This window comes from Ambystoma mexicanum, chromosome 7p (genome assembly GCF_040938575.1).
Source record: "Ambystoma mexicanum isolate Mex_15411 chromosome 7p, UKY_AmexF1_1, whole genome shotgun sequence".
NCBI classification, from domain to species: domain Eukaryota; kingdom Metazoa; phylum Chordata; class Amphibia; order Caudata; family Ambystomatidae; genus Ambystoma; species Ambystoma mexicanum.
In genome coordinates, this window is record NC_090939.1 from 138,460,283 (window position 1) to 138,478,022 (window position 17,740).

At 47.1% G+C, this 17,740-nt stretch overlaps 1 protein-coding gene across 4 annotated transcripts in view; it reads left to right on the forward strand.

Moving 5' to 3' along the window:
• The window catches only part of TEX55 (testis expressed 55), a 543,889-nt gene that overhangs the window by 332,014 nt on the left and 194,135 nt on the right, over nucleotides 1-17,740 (forward strand). The gene's annotated exons all lie outside the window — the stretch shown is intronic.

The following is a 17,740-nucleotide window of genomic DNA, read 5'->3' on the forward strand; positions in this document are numbered from 1 at the left end:
TTTGGGCAAGTTTTTCGTTATTTCAGGACCGACCCTCCCTGGTAATTTTCAAGGGACGGTGAAGTTCCTGACCGGTTGGGACCGCACCACACACAGATAGCGCCTCAGACCTCATTCTCTGTCTCTCTTGCATCGCACGGTCACACACCGCATACACCGAGGCTGCGCCCCTGCGGGCAGCTTGCCTACCCCTCTGATACTGCTACCAGATGCCATTTGTCCAATCTCATCCATCCATGTCTACTCGCCCCAGCTCCCTTAGGGTCCTCACCTGGAATGTGAACAGGATGGGCTCCGCGATCAAGAGACGTCTGATCAAGCAGCTACTCTCCAGACACTCCCCCGACGTGGCCTTACTCTCTGAAACACACCTTGCGGGGCACACTGTAAATTCATTCTGCGTACCAATTATAGGACCGCTTTCCATGCGGGATATATCATGGGATCCAGGGGCACCCTCATTCTTATACATAAATGAGTCCCGTTTGTCTTGCAGACACTAGAGCAGGACCCCCATGGGCGTTATGTGATGGCGTTTGGGACACTCCAGGGGGAAACATTTGGATTTGTCTCAATCTACTCCCCGCCTCGGTTGGGTCAGGAACTGCTTGATGACCTGACCTCTTAGATGGGTAGGCACCAGCCGGACAAGTGGTTTCTGGGGGGCGATTTCAATGATGTCATGTGTAACACCTTAGACCGCTCCCATCTTGGACAACGTAACCCGAACCTCCCCACAAAGCTGTCCAACTTTGTGTCCGCCCTGGGTCTTGGTGATGTATGGCGGGAATTGCATCCGGGAATCAGAGGTTTCTCGTTCCATTCCGGGGCCCATGGTTCCCTTTCCAGGCTTGATTATCTATTTGTTCCGCTCATAGACCTCTTTAGAATACTCTCGGCAGACTTGCTCCCTCGGGGGGTTTCGGACCACTCACCTCTCCTGGTGGAGCTGCGGCTGCAAGGAGCAACCCCCCCTAAAACATGGCGATTGAATGCTTACTATCTGGGCTGCCCGGATTTGGTGGACCGCCTTACGGAAGTCTCAACTGAGTACTTCGAAATTAATGATACCGGTAACAATGACCCAATAGTGTTGTGGGAGGCCTACAAGATCGTGCTGCGGGGAGAGATAATTTCCTGGACAGCAAATAGAAGAAAAGAGAGGCTCCAGAAGACAGTTGAGGCAGAAGCGGAGGTAGCCCACCGAGAGAACGAACACACCCTGGACCCCACCTCACAGACTCACATGTCCCTCCAACGGGCCAGTGAACGCCTCCAAAACCTTCTGTTAGACAGCGCCAAACAGGCCATTGGGAAACTAGAGCTAGGATATATGAGTTGGGGGATAAAGCCGGGAAGATGCTGGCTTGGCTGGAGAGGAGGGACGAGGGTCGGCGCCTGGTCCATGAGATCATTACCCCACAGGGCGAGACCTGTCGGTCAGATGCTGAAATAGCAGATGCCTTTGCCCAATTCTATGCTGAACTATACCAGGCCCCAGATCTACCGCTGGACCAGACCCTCCTTGATGGTGTGGTGCTCCCCACTCTATCGGTGCAGCAACGGGAGATGCTGGACTCCGATCTTTCTGAGGCCGAGTTGGTAGAAGCCCTTGGACAGTTGCAACCGGGGAAAACCCCGGGCCCAAACGGGTTCCCGATAGAAACCTGGCAGAAATTGGGGGGTAATATATAGCACCTCCCCTGCATCAGATGCTGCTCGCCGCGCTAGAGCGGGGCTCCCTCCCGGACGACCTATGTAAGGCTACCATAGTGGTTATCCCCAAACCAGATAAACCCCAAGAGCAATGTGCCTCTTATAGGCCGATCTCGTTAATTAATGGCGAAGCCAAGGTCCTGGCCAAGCTCCTGACTAACCGGCTCCAACTGGTAGCAGATACACTCATACATCCAGACCAGTGTGGCTTTATGCCTCATAAATCAACCCGGATGAATATACGCCGACTCCACTTAGCGCTAGAACGGGCCCCCATCCTCAATACCTCATTGGCCTTTTTGGCAATTGATTTCGAAAAGGCGTTTGATTCTATCCGTTGGGATAGCCTCTGGGAAATCCTGACCCGTATGGGATTTGGAGAAGGCTTCCTAGGCTGGGTAAAATTGCTTTATACAAACATCCGGGCAGAAGTTAGAGTGAACGGGTGGACTTCCCGAGCCTTTCCCTTAGGTAGAGGCACGCGACAGGGCTGTCCCCTTTCCCCCCTCCTCTTCGCCCTCGCCATTGAACTGCTTGCACTGTGGCTTCGTCAGAGCGGGGCATGGACGGAATTTAATTGGCCCGAGGGACATGAGGATCGCATATCTCTGTACGCTGACGATCTACTACTTTACCTGGCTGACCCAGCTCGGAGCTGCCCCATAGTAACTCAAATACTTGTCACTTACGGGGAATTCAGCGAGTTGAAAATTAACTGGAAGAAATCCGTACTGTTTCCGGTGAAAGGAGGGGAACAGGCCGAGCTACCGAATTGTCCATACCGGCTTGAACGGCAGGGCTTTAAATACCTGGGGATCTGGGTAACACCAGACCTTACTAAGTATGTCATGCACAACCTCCAGCCGATCATGGATAAGCTGGTCAACGACGTCCACCACTGGAAGCTCCTCCCTCTGACCCTCATGGGGAGAGCCGCACTCTTTAAAATGATGTCATTACCAAGATTTCTTTATGTTTTGCAGAATGCCCCACTTACGATTCCCACCCCTGCATTCAATCGTATAGAAACCCTCCTCAGGGAACTCATCTGGGGGGTAGGTCATACCCGTATTGCATTAAGTACCTTGCACAGGTCATTCTGGGAGGGTGGGATTGGCGTACCCTGTCTCCAAACCTACTACTGGGCCTCACAACTTTCGGTGGTCAACGACCTACTCCACGAGGACCGGGCGCTATCTCACGTTAGGGCAGAGGTGGAACCCATGCGGGGTACGGACCCACTGCAGGCACTATACCATTCTCTTGGAAGGCCCCCCCCCCGCTTACAACCATGGCTCACACCACCACTATCTGGAGACAGGCACATGTGTTTGTTGGGTGGTGGAATAAAATAACAGCAGCACAACCTTTATGGCAAAACAGCAATCTGAAGGAACTCGAGAAACTCGAACCATGGCCGCGCTGGGTGAGAGCGGGAATTCTGAGGGTTGAAGATATCCTTAAGGATGGGAAACTAACCTCATTTGAAGACGTGCAGTGTAGATTTCAGCTGCCCAGCACCGAACGATATCGATTTACACAATTAACCCATGCCATCCGAACCCATATACCCTCAGGTGACACAGTCCCCGATTACAGTCCGATAGAACGCAATATGCTGCCTGCATATATTCCCAGTAAATGTACGTCCACTCTTTACAACGCTATCACTTCCTTTGCAACCCCCAAGCTATCGGGATTAAAGATCAAATGGGAAAGGGATGTGGGGGAAATAGACCCTGAGGACTGGATCCAGGTCCTAATGTACCCGCGGGAGGTAGCCATCTCCTCCAGACTTAGATTAGTGCAACTCAAAATCCTGCATAGGGTGTACTACCCTCGAACTATCTTACATGGCTGGAAGACGGCAACAAGTCCGAACTGTCTCCGCTGTGGAGAGGAGGAAGGCACCTTTTACCATATACTCTGGTCATGCCCCCGGATTCGTGCCTACTGGAATGCATGCTGTACGGAATTGTCCAGGGCACTTACTTGTCCTATTGAACTAGATCCGAGGGTCCTAATTCTGGTTGTCCCGGATATGTCTGACTTGAATAAATGGGAAAAATTGCTATTGAACAATGCGATGGCCCTGGTGAAATGCAATATTGCGCAAAAATGGGGAGTGCCTGACCCCCCGACACTGGAACAATGGATACTTGACATGGACTCATGTGCCATGATGGAAAACCGGGTCTATGGCGCAAGAGGATGCCCGAATAAAGCATTTAAAATATGGGGGAATTGGGAAGAAACTGGGCCTTGACATCCGGGGACAGTGGTGATTTCTGCATGAATGGATGGAGGGAGGGACGGGGAGATCACGACCCAAGGTGATGAGAGATATTAATAACGCTATGTGGACTCATGACTGAAGGTGCTGTCCTGAGGTGCTTTTACTTTTTTGTTGTCCCCTTTCTTCGCTGTTTTGTTGTTCTCGGCCCCCGGTTGGTGGCTGCCTTGTTTATGTCATAAAATACAATAAAATGTTTCATCAAGAAATGCCTCTCTGTCAGGTTTCTGCGCCAACATTTGCGTAAAGTTATTTCAAATGGATTGTGTCCTCCCACGTATTCCTCATCTTAGATATATCCTTACCTTCAGCTTTACTGCTTTGGAAAAATGTTTCTCTCTCCACCAGAGGGCGCTCCACTCGAGGCGACGGTGTCGATGTCCTTCGGCGGCATCCGTAGTATAAATGCCTCGAGCGCGCCCGTTGGCCTCAGTTCCGTTTTTCCGTTAGCTTCGCTTCGGATCGAAATAAAACGGCGCTTCAGTCTTAAGTGATTATTTCGTCTTCCTCAAACCCATCTACTCCGAAAACAGGGTTTAAGAAGTGTATAAGGTGCGGCAGAAAAATGTCGCTGAACGACCCTCACCGTAACTGCCTCTGGTGTCTCGGGTCCGAACATCGGATCGATGACTGCGGTTCGTGCCAATCCATGACCCACAAGGCCTTGAAAGAAAGACGAGGTAAACTGGCGGTGGGGGAGGAATCCTCGAAGTTTTCTTTGAGAGGGAAGAAAGACTCAGCTGAGTCTTCGGCAAAACACCATAAAAAAGTTATTACTTGTCCAACTAAACATGACTCCCCTAAAAAGTGGGAAGCATTTAGAGAGTCCATTATGAAAATTTTTGACAACGCGGCCCAGACCCCCTCAAAAATGTCTGTTGAAGGTCATGCCTCTAGTCACAAAAGTGACAGAGGAAGGTCTAAAACTAAGAAGTCCAACAAGAAATTGTCGAGGGTGTCTTCTAGGGACTCTTCCCAGACACCTAAAAAGACAGACTCTACGAAAAAGACTTTCGACGTCGATAAGTCATTAAAGACTTCGACGAAAACATCTTCGAAGCCTCTGTCGAAGGCTGTCGAGTATAAAGGGTCGACGACCCAACAGAAAAAAGTCACGTCGAATATTTTATCGACGGCGTCGAGTGTTTCGAAGACTACTTCGACAACATCGACTGCCTCGAAGATTCCTTCGACGCCATTTGTAGTGCCTTCGAAAACTTCAAAGAATACCTCGACAACATCGAAGGTAACGGCCACGACTTCGACGCCATCGACGCTTCTGTCGACGTCGACACCAGGGTTGAAACATATTCCTGAAAAAATATTTCACCCTGAAAACAGACATGATTTTTTCCATACTATGTCATCTGTATATGGAGAAATGTCATCAGGAAATGAAGAATATGAAGAACAAGATGAACCTGAGGTTGAATCAGCAGGGGTAAAATATGGGACAAGAGATGTTCCAGAGGAATTAATAAATCCTCAATCAAAAATGCAGGATTTGTATGAATGTTTACAGTCTGCAAGTGGAATAGACACATCTCCTGAATATGAATTTGAGAGACCAGATCCAGCAGAACATGCTGATCTGGGTTACAGAAAACTTATGAATAGAGTAACAGAGTTTATGGGGTGGGGTAATAATGCACCTGTATACCAGGATGATGACATGACAGATATTTTGTCAGGAGGTCCTCAACCAGACCCGATACTTCCTTTTCATATTGCCCTGCAAAGGAGAGTAAATGCTGCTTGGGAAAGACCGGAATCTAGTCCAGCAGTAAATAAAAAATATGTGGCAAATTACAGACCTTGTAACTGTGACCCAGAGTATTTGAGTAAACATCCTTCTCCTGAGAGTCTGGTAGTTCAGGCAGCCACATCAACAAAAAATGATGCTGCATACCCCACTATTCCCCCTGATAGGGATGACAAGAAAATAGATACTTGGTCGAAAAAGATCTTTACATCAGGGAGCATGGCTCTGAAGTCTACCAATGTATCTTGTACATTGGCTAGATTTAATTATACTCTGTGGGACTGCATGTCAGCGGCAGCTCAACACATCCCGGAAGGAGAGGAACGTGATGGTTTCCTATCCATAATTAAGGATGGTAAGGAGGCTTCGGGAGAATGCCTTCAAGCAGGTTTGGACACTGCTGACAGTATCAGCAGGTCCATGGCATCTAGCACAGTGCTACGCAGATTTGCGTGGCTAAGGAAGTCAGGTATTGCACCAGATGTTCAATCCAGACTCCTTAACATGCCATTTGATGGCTCGAGGTTGTTTGGCAGCAAGGCGGATGAAAGTTTGGAGAAGCTGCAGACCTCCAAGGCAGCGGCAAAGTCACTTAGTGCCGCTATACGACAACCTCAGCAACGCCCCTACACAGGCTCATCTTCCTGGAGGGGTCGTCCCTTTCGTTTTTACTCCTCATTTGGGAGAGGAAGGGGACAGGCCAATCAAAGGGGGCAAAGAAAATGTCCTCGGGGGCGAGGAAAAGGCGCTAGATCTGCCCCAGCAGCAACAGCTATCCCTTCAGCCGCTGCTGGAGCTGCCGCAAAACCACTCTGAGGTTTTGACTCACAAGACCCCAGAGGGAGGCAGGATCTCACAGCATCTGAAAGAATGGCGGGGCATTACTTCAGATGTTTGGGCACTGGAAACAGTATCCCAAGGTTACTGCCTTCCTTTTCTAAAGAAACCTCAGAATCACCCACCGGAATACAACTCTACCAAAAATCCAGACCCGCTCCTGTTGCAGGAAGTTTTAACCCTGCTACAGAAAGGTGCAATAGAACATGTACCTGTAGCGGAGAGGAACAAGGGTTGGTATTCCCCATATTTCCTCATTCCAAAGAAGGACGGAGGACTGAGGCCCATCTTGGACTTGAGAAACTTGAACAAGTTCCTCAGGAAGGACAAGTTCAAGATGGTCACTCTTTCTCAGATCCTTCAGGCTCTCCAACTTCAAGACTGGTTGGTATCATTGGACCTTCAGGATGCTTACTTTCATGTGCCAATCCATCTCAAGCACAGAAAGTAACTGATGTTCGCGATTGGCAACTCTCACTATCAGTTTCGAGTTCTGCCTTTCGGGTTAACCTCCGCCCCAAGAGTTTTCACCAAGTTGATGGCGGTGGTGACAGCGAGTCTCAGAAGAGGGGGGATTCATGTCTACCCCTATTTGGACGATTGGATGATCAGGCCACGTTCTCCAGAACAAGTCCAGGATCATCTATCCAAGACTTGCCACTTCCTTCACAAACTAGGGTTTTCTCTGAATTTAAAAAAGTCAAACATGATACCATCACAGAAGCTCCAATTTATAGGAGCAGTCTTGGATACTCGTTCGGGCAAAGCCTCGCCTCCCGAAGAGAGAGCTCACCACATTCTGCAGATGGTGGCAAAATTCCAGAATGTCCAGTATCTACCGGCCTTCGATTTTCTCAGGTTGCTCGGCCTCATGGCATCCTGCATTTTTCTGGTGCCAGAGGCCAGATTGAGGTTGAGATCCCTTCAATGGGCCCTCAGGGCTCAATGGTCCCAATTTTCAGGGGAAATGACAGATCTCTTACAAGTTCCAACCAGAGTAGCTCAGGACCTACAATGGTGGGTTTGCAAAGAACACATCCTCAAGGGACAATCTTTTGGCAGCCATGGCCGGAGATCACTGTAGTGACGGACGCCTCACTCACGGGGTGGGGAGCCCACACCAACGATCTGACAATCAGCGGTCGTTGGTCTCCATCGGAGTCCAGACTACACATCAACCTTTAGGAGCTGAGGGCGATCAGACTAGCGCTGAAGGCCTTCCTGCCCTCTGTACGGGGAAAAAAATGTCCTGATCATGACGGACAACACAGTAGCCATGTACTACCTCAACAAGAGAGGAGGAGTAGGGTCACTGCCACTGTGCAGAGAGGTAATGCAGCTCTGGTTCTGGGCAATACAAGAAGGGATCTCTCTATCTGCCATTCACCTAGCAGGAGAGCAAAACACAGCAGCGGACGCTCTGAGCAGGCAGAGCACAGTCTCTCACGAGTGGGAGATAGCTCGGGAAGTCCTCATGGAGATCTTCGCCCTTTGGGGAACCCCTCAAGTGGATCTGTTCGTGACCATTGTCAACAGGAAGTGCGAACTGTACTGCTCAAGGGAATTTCCCCCGAGAGGAGCTCTAGGAGACGCATTTGTGGTAGAGTGGGAATTTCCTCTTCTATATGCGTTCCCTCCAGTCCCTGTGATCCCTCAGGTAATCAGGAGGTTGAGAAATTTCAGGAAAACCATGATCCTAATTGCCCCGGATTGGGCCAGGAGAACGTGGTACACGGACCTTCTCGACATGTCCATCTGCCCCCCAATACGTCTTCCAAAAAGAGAGGATCTTCTCTCGCAAGAGGGAGGTCAGGTTCTCCATCCAGAGGTCAACATAGTCAACCTTCACGCATGGCTTCTGAGAGGTTGAGATACAAGGATTGTGACCTTCCGGATGATGTTATGGAGGTGTTGCTTTCGGCCAGAAGGCCAGCAACTAAATCTTTGTACCGGTGTCGTTGGAATAAATTCAGTAACTGGTGCAGGGATAAGAATATGGATCCTTTTGAATGTGACATTCCAATGGTATTATCTTTTCTATTACATTTAGCTAATCTGGGGCTCCAAGTTAAGACAATAAAAGGATATGTAGCAGCGCTATCTATCTTCAAGCGCTCATCAGAAGAAAGATCTTATTTTAAGATACCCTTAATAATACAATTTCTAAAAGGTTTAAACAATGTTTTTCCACCAGTACCTTTTCAAGTTCCTGTGTGGGATTTAAATTTGGTACTTAAATTTCTGACATGTGCACCCTTTGAGCCTTTACATTCTTGTCCGTTAAGGCTTCTTACATTAAAAACTATACTTTTAATTGCATTGACATCAGCCCGCAGAGTAAGTGAGTTGCAGACACTTTCGAGTGGTCCTCCTCACACCATCTTTCATAAAGATAAAGTTGTCCTTCCAGTTAAACCATCTTTTCTACCAAAAATAGTTTCAGACTTTCATCTGTCACAGAAAATAATTCTACCTGCGTTCTACCGTCCTCCTCACACATGTAAGGAAGAGGAAAGACTGCATAGGCTAGATCCCAGAAGGGCTCTAAGCTTTTACATCTCAAGATTGTCACAGATACGTCAGTGTGATCAACTTTTTGTGGGATTCACTGGCCGTAAATTGGGACTAGCCGTAACCAAACAAACATTATCAAGATGGATAATTTTAGCCATAACAGAGCGTTATAGGCTAGTTGGAAAAGATCCCCCTGAGGGCTTAAGAGCCCATTCAACTAGAGGCATAGCAACTTCAACAGCACTTAAGAGGGGTGTCCCTGTGCAAGATATTTGTGCAGCAGCTACATGGTCATCCATGCATACTTTCATCAAACATTATGCTTTGGACTCAACTACATCTCAAGGAGGTTTATTTGCCAAATCTGTACTACATTTGGTACATGACTAAAAGGCATCTGTACTCCCGCCTCCAATACAAAACTGCTTTGGGAGTCTATCTAAGATGAGGAATACGTGGGAGGACACAATCCATTCGAAGAACAAGTTACTTACCAACTGTAACGTTCTTTCGATTAGATGTTCCTCCCACGTATTCCTCATCGACCCTCCCATCCTACCCCACAGTACAGTTTACGTGGTTTACACTCTAAATTCTTTCAAGGCTTGGGTCAATAAGAGGCACGCCTTTGTTTATAATACATGGGCTCTGATACGAAAAAACAGAACTGAGGCCAACGGGCGCGCTCGAGGCATTTATACTACGGATGACGTCGACACTCGACAGATGCCGCCGAGGGACATCGACACCGTCGCCTCGAGTGGAGCACCCTCTGTTGGAGAGAGAAAAAAATTTCCGAAGCAGCAAAGCTGAAGGTAAGGATATATCTAAGATGAGGAATACGTGGGAGGAACATCCAATCGAAAGAACGTTACAGTTGGTAAGTAACTTGTTCTTCTGTAAGCATGTTTCCTCTCTCTGACTGGACGCCAATGAAAGACCGTCCCTAGTCATGGAGTCCTGGACTAGAGTGGCCTGCATAAAAATGGGTCACTGTGTGTAGTAGACGACCTTCAGTGTGCACCAATGAAAGCCACGCCTTCCACATACTCGAAATGTCCCCTCGTAGCCTCCACAAGGACAGCGTGTCCCACAAAAGTGCACACTAACGTTAGCCTCTACGCTTTAATTCTTTTTTTTAACTAAATCTAATTTTAAGAAAACTGCTTGAAAGCCTGTCATACAAACCTGTTTCAGAAATGGCATTTTTAATTGTCAAATTTCTCTCTGTGGACCTTTGGAAAAAGAAATGTGTTTTTCCTTTTTATGACTGGATTCAGCGAATCGAGCATCTATGCTTGCTTTATACAGGTCACATCTCCTAATTCAGGTTGCTTTGTGTTGTTGATTAGTTTGGGCATTAGGTGGCGCATAAGCCGAAATGTATTGCATTAGAGTACAGACAGGCAGACATATATGAGGAGGGACACAAAGCTTGTAGATGTTTGGCAATTTTCACCCACTTCCTGCCCCTCTGCGTGGAAAAGACCTCCTCATGGGAACTCTTTCAGCTTGCTTTAATCAACCCTTACCATCAAACCTGGCACTCAATGTGCCTGCCAGTGTTTTTTCAAAGCAGTCTTCTGAGAGTTAATGACTTCATTGGCGTTGTAAGCGTGATACTGGTGCAATAAAAATATCTGGTCTGCTTTCAGCCACTCGATTTCGAAGCACAATGTGTGCTCTTCAGTAAAGTTCTGTTAAAACCAGCACTGGCAAAGCCAACCGTTCTGGCTTGTGTATAAGTATTAGGCATTTGCCAGACACTATTAGATGCCCAGGTAACATTTTGCACATGCTACCATCAATAGCTAGTTAATAGTACTACGGCAGTGCCAGCCAAGTGCCTTTCCCATAGCTTCATAAAAGCTCAAACTATTTGCATTGACAATGCTTGTTTTTTTAAGCAATTTGTATTAGAACTCACTGATGCAATATGTACAACTTCAGTCATACATGATTTGAAAAACTCTGTTTACAGATGTTTAAATCAGAGGTTGCTAAATAGTATAAAGGGTTTTTACACAGCAACCTAAGGGTAGCAATTAGTACTCATAACTTACTTTATTTTATTAATTTTATTTTATTGAGCACTTGTTATGCGCCAATAAAACACAATTGTGTTTGAAAAAACCACATGGCTAAATGAGATGGGAACAGGGGAAATAGTAACAAAGGCAAAAACAGTAAAAACAAGTTAAAAAAAAACACAGTCCTGGTCCTACTACGCCTTGTGCCATTCAGACATGCAAGTTCAGTGAGGATAAGTGTAGGAGATATGTAGGGAGGAGGGGGGAGCAGAGGAGTGGACAAGTGCTGGTGGCGGACCTGGGCGAGAATTGTTAAGGCGAGCCGCCAACCAGGGGCCCGCAAGGGCAGTGCAGTGAGGGGGAGGGTGCTGGAATCGACTGGGAAGAAGGGCTTAGAATACTGGGAGATTCATGAGGATCAGGCCACTGGTCACAACGGAAGTGGGGCGATTAACAGGGAAGGGACAGAGGTAGAGCACATCAGAGTTTTGAGCAGTTACCGGAACTTAAGGAGGTCCGGCTCAAGTCCGAAAGGGGCAGGGAATCTCTTCCAAAGGGAGATGCCAGCCGAGCAGAGAGACCTGCCCCCCCCCACTCTCTTCTTGGAGAAATGTTTGACAGTCAAAGACTTGGAGTTAGAGGAGCGTAGGGCTCCTTGTTTCTACAGGGCAATACATAGCGATTCAGCAATGACTCTGGGAATAATGGTTTTGAGCTTTATCTTGTTTTTTTTGGTGATATATTTTCTATTTGCTAACTGTATGTCACTCTACATAAATCAATGCTCTGAATGTTCACGCTTCCAACCAGAATTCTTCAATTACAGAACGCAGAGAAATTTATGGAATGCTGCTCTGTTATTATACACATAAGATAATGATGCAAAGCTGCTATTCTTCTATCCGAAAATTTGGACCTTCTATTAACCCAAGGGCTTGATTAAAAGTATGGCAGTAGTGGTAAACACTGTGGCTGCTTTGTGTGGTGGAAATTTCTGTTACACAAAAGCAGTACCTCATGCAGTAATTACCGGGTGCAGTAATTACTAGATGAGGTACATACCGGACGCCACAGAGTCCAAAGGGACTCCAAAATAGGGAATAATGGGAAGGTAATGACTGCAGGTGGTAATGGTAAACACATTTGTAATATCTCCAAACTCTGAATTAGGCCCTAAATGTTTTTAATATTTAGACTGACCCTCAATGCTCATTCTACAAAGCAATTCACTTTACTGTGCACCTCTCTGATAAAGCGCTTGAAGTTACTTGGCCTATGTGTTTTGCCTGAATTGCTCCTTTTGGAGTGTTGTCAGGCATGTTTGCATGTGATTGACCCTCTCTTGGAAGGACACATGAAATCATAAATCACCTTGTGCCGAATAGTTTGGCTGGACCTAGCCTCCCTATGCAGCTTCTGGGGTCTTGTGCCCAGTTGCACTCTGCAGTTTAACTTTTTATTTTCTGACATACACTAACACACAGAGTCTTTCCTTGCTGCCTATTAGGCAGAAGTCACGGGATTGGTTATTGGTGATGTATTTACATACGAATGGCTTTTATCGGCAGCACAGTGGACAAATGTAGCAGAAGCGTGCTGAAGTTGTGCCAAAGTTAAGCCCGTCTGTGCCCATTCATGACACGGATGGGCCCTGGGCGCAGTGTCATTCTGTTCCATCTTATTGTTTTACGGCGACACCTCTGTCGCGTAGCTCATTATTGCAGCTCACTCCAGTTGGTACAGTCTTTCTTACTGTTTTTTTTAAAAACTGGATTTACAATAAAAAATAACATCAATATAAAAAAATGACAACATATTTACAAAGTCCATATACAAAGTCACACAAACATCAAAAATAACCATAGCACAGAAGCAAACCCCATAGAAACTCACAGTTCACATCATATTATATACAAAGTCAGATTCAATACAACAGCAAAAAGGTCCCCCAAATCTTCGCAAATAATCCATTCTTGCCTTGTGTCCTATATAAACGCTCTTCCATATCCGCCAAAACATGCATCTCATTCAGCCAAACTTCTTTCTCTAATGTAACATTAGATTTCCAATTTCTAAGGATGATTTTCTTACCCACTGCAGCACCTCTAAATAACCATTTATTTTGGCACTGAGTGAGATCGTCCAAGATTGAATCATTCCCCAAAATTAATGTCTCAAAATTAAAACCAATTGAGTTATTCAGGACTTTCTCACAAATTTCACCAATACCGCTCCAACACCCTGTACCTTTCCACAATCCCACAACATATGCTATAGTGTACCACTCTCTTGAACACATGCCCAACATTCCAGATCATCCTTCAAACCTCTCTTGTCTTGTTCTTTCCGTCATACCCAAGGAACAAAGTTTGACATTCGCACACATCCTTGTCCAAGTCTCCACTGTAATGTCAGAGCCGATTCTCCGACTCCATTCAATTCTTAGCAAATCATTGCTATTGTATTAATGCAGAATCTGCCTGTATACCCGGCTAGCTAAGCCACCCTCATTTACCGAAGATTTCCTCGTAAGAATGTCCAGATTCAATCTAGCCTGGAAATCAATCTCACCAACAGCAATCTTCAATTTTCTGTAATCTGAAAACCTGAAATTCTCAATATGAAATTCTAGTTGTAAATCTCCAGCACTCTTCCATTTCCCCTCGTTAAAGAGGTCATCAATCCATTTTTGCTGTAAACCCCAACACGACACTCCGTGTATATCAGGATCATTTCTAATGACTCCCGCCAGAGGTTCAATCGCCAGAACAAACAGTGGTGAAAGGGGACATCACTGTCTTTTCCCTCTTTCCAGTCTACAAGGACCAGAGCGACTCCCATTGGTATTAACATCAGCTGTCGGTTCTGAATATAATAGTCTAATCCACGATCTGTAATTCACTCCAAATCCCAATTTTTCAAGCACTAAAAAGAGGAAGTCCCATTGCACACGATTGAAAGCTTTCTCTGCGTCCAATGAAAAAACAGCTGCATCCTCTAAATCATCCACCGCCTTTTTAATTGTATGGAATAGTCGTCTGATGTTGCTGGATGTTTTCCTCCCTTTCACAAAACCCGATTATTCTCATTGACCAAATTTTGGAGAAGATTCTCCAATCTAATGGTCAAGATGTTTGCCAAAATGTTGTTGTCTGTGTTAATAAGACTAATCGGTCTATAGCTCCCAGGGAGCGTTTCATCTTTCCCCTTCTTAGGAAAGTCAGATATCATGGCGTGTCTAGTCAAAGTCGGCAGTAGGCCATTAGCCAAAGAGGCCACATTCATATCTTTGAGTAATTCCAGGGCTGAATCTGGCAATAATATGTAGAATTCCAACAGAAAACCGTCAGGTTCAGGTGAGTTCCCAATATTTAATCTGTTGATAGCCCTTTTGATCTCATCCAATGTCAAATCCTCCTCTTGTAACTGCGAGTCATGATCCGAAATTTTAGCAAGTTGCGCTTTCTCAAGAAAGTCACCACCCCCGACTGGTGCATCAATTTCACTCTTGTACAAATTCACATAATAGTCCCAGAAAATACTGTTAATCTCTTTCAGAAGAGAGGTGACCCGTCCATCTTTATCTTGAATGGATGTAATTGACTGTTCTGATTCCCTCATCTTCAGCCTACAGGCCAACCACCTATCACATTTCTCACCTTTCTCAAAGTACTCACATTTCAGGTTGTTGTATTTCCTTTACGTATTTTCCTCAATTATATTGTTAAGCTCTCTTCAGTTTCCTCAATTCAGTATGACCATCTCTGTCATGCGGGTCAGCCATAACCATCTTAGATAAATCACCAATCCTCATCTCAAGTTCCCTCTGTCTACTAGCCTGTTTCCTATTCAAACCACACGCCAAATTAATCAAATAACCCCGAATAGTACATTTGAAAGTTTCCCATACAACCTCCGGTCTCAATTCGCCCGTGTGATTTACTGAAACAAAAAAATCAATTTCTGTCCTCAAATTCTCCACTTCCTTTTCCATTCGTAAAAACATATTGTTTATTCTCCACGTGTATTGTCTTTGTACAGCATCAACCAAATGAATACACATCGTTACATGTGCATGGTCTGTCAGTAGGATGGTACCTATTTCACTAGTTTTATGATTCTCAGTCATTTGCCCGACTGTCAGCAACCTATCCAGTCTAGAGTAAACTGAGTGTGCGCCTGAGTAAAAACTATACTCTCTAGCAAGTGGATGTTCCAACCTCCAACAATCCCGCAATGCGTGTTCCTCTAGCAGGTTTCTCAGAGAAGGAAAGTGACGATCATTATGTCTATTATTCATAGACACATTTCTATCCAAATCCTTATTTAAAACAGTGTTAAAGTCACCCCCAAGAATGATATTATACGAGGGGGCGTGGCAAGGTAGATAGCGATGAGGACGTGACTCGTCGGCGCTCCTGCAGCCGCCTGAAAAATCCTGTAATATCCTGCGTTACGAAAAGGTGAAATTGCTAAAAAACAATAAATCCGGGCAGCGGAACACGATAGCAGCACCTAGCCGTGAAAAAGGGCTGGATTCACGCCGGAAAACGCAAGATATCAGCATTGGAAACTGTAAGAACTCATTGCGCGGCCCCAACCAAGATGGCCGCCTCCAAGTCGCGATGAATTAAAGCGAAGACAAATGTGGGCAGCTGCGAATCCCAACCGTCGGAGCAGATGCGGTACTAAATACCCTCGGAGCAACTGGGCGTTATTCAAATCACAGACTTTGCACAGAGGTGGACCATATCCTGTTGCTGTGGCCGAGGGCGGGCGGACTGTGCGATCTTCCCCCACCCTCGGCACGCGACGGCGGAATCGATCCGCGTAACAACGCCACTCCCGGGCAGCGGTACCTCGAAGCACCATTCGGCTCTTGGAGCCTGAGATATCTGCTCCGGGACACCGCGGAAAGCACCGCCAGTCAAGAGGACCAAAACAGAATGGTGGGAACAGACGTGAAGGGCCTGTGACTCTCCTTCCTCCCCGCCCGACCACCGACATCCCACGGCGCCTGGCAACCAGGCGAGGCAGCCTACCACACTCCTGCTACGGTGCGGCCGCCTGGGGGGGAAATAACCGAGAACCTTGTGGAATACTGATCGGAACCACCTTTGCGATGCGGCGGGAGAACTGAGTAGGCGAGTTGGCCCTACGGAAATACATACGAACGACGTATATCAAGGTACTAAGGAGGCAAGATAAATGAGGTGATACCCCGAACATCTCATTGGTGAACAGAACCTCAGGGAGACCACTACTGCTTAAGACTCCTGAGACTATAACACTGTAAGCAAGCTACAAGAGCACGGTAGAGGCCCGAGATAAGGCGCAAAAAAACAGCCCCTCCAAACAGGCAACAAACGACCCACGCAAAGCAATACCATGGGCAAGGAAAGGAATAAGAAAACCTCGACCCAATACACCATGGACCAATACGCCACAAGCACAACTACGGCACTGAGCACCGAGGACTCGAGGGTAACCCCCTCTCCACCAAAGGAACCAGAGGAACCACTCTCACTAAAGGACGTGATGGCTGCCATCGAAAACTCGCGCGCCTCGGTGGAGCAGAAGATGGACACCATCTCCACGAAGTCTCCTTCCTCCGCCACGACCTCCAGAAACTCTCATCCCGGACTGGGGAAACGGAACAACGAATCTCTGGAGTGGAGGATGACCTGAGGAGGCCCGAGTCGATGAGGGAGAGGGAAGGTCCCGCTGCAACAACATTCGTATCCTGGGACTACCGGAGCATGCGGAGGGAACCAGCGTGGAACTCCTCTTGGAGGAATTGCTGGCGGATCTCTTTGCACCAAAGACCTTCTCAAAGTTTTTCTCAGTGGAGCGTGCACACCATATGCCCACGGGACGCCCGATCCCCGGGGCTCCCCCGAGAACAATCATCGCAAAACTGCTTAATTACCGCAACAGAGACGCCATCCTACAAATGGCCCGTACCAAAGGGTCAATGACATATAATGGAGACAAAATTGCCTTTTTCCAGACTACACCCGTGAGGTCCAACGGGCCAGGCAATCCTTTGAACACCTAAAGAGGAAACTACGCTCCATGAACGTGAAGTACGGACTGCTGTTCCCAGCCCATCTAAAAATCCTGCATGCGGGCAAAACTGTCCACTTTACTGACCCGCACGAGGCCTGGTGATGGGCAAAAACTCACATTGGGTGGGACTGGACTGGACTGAATCAAAATCGAAGAAGTAGATCAAGACCCCGACCACAGGGAGAAAGACCTGCACAGCAACCCAGACCGGAGGTCCCACTCGAACCAGATGGAGACCCCAATGAATAACGGGCGTTTAGGAAAAAAAGAGGTGCAGCGGCCGGACACGTGAACGGGCTGATTCACGGCGTACTCAATGCCCGGCCACTTCTTCCGGCAACAACCTGCAAGGAACACTCCTCAGGGAGTATCATCGACGGCGGATTACCCCCGCCCCCCTGCAACGGATCACATGAACCGCAAGCAGCCACCAGTAACACACCATGCCACCGGCGGCCGCCATGCCCCCGACTTGAGACCTGAGACACCAGACCCACACGGGTATAGTAAGTCTGAGGG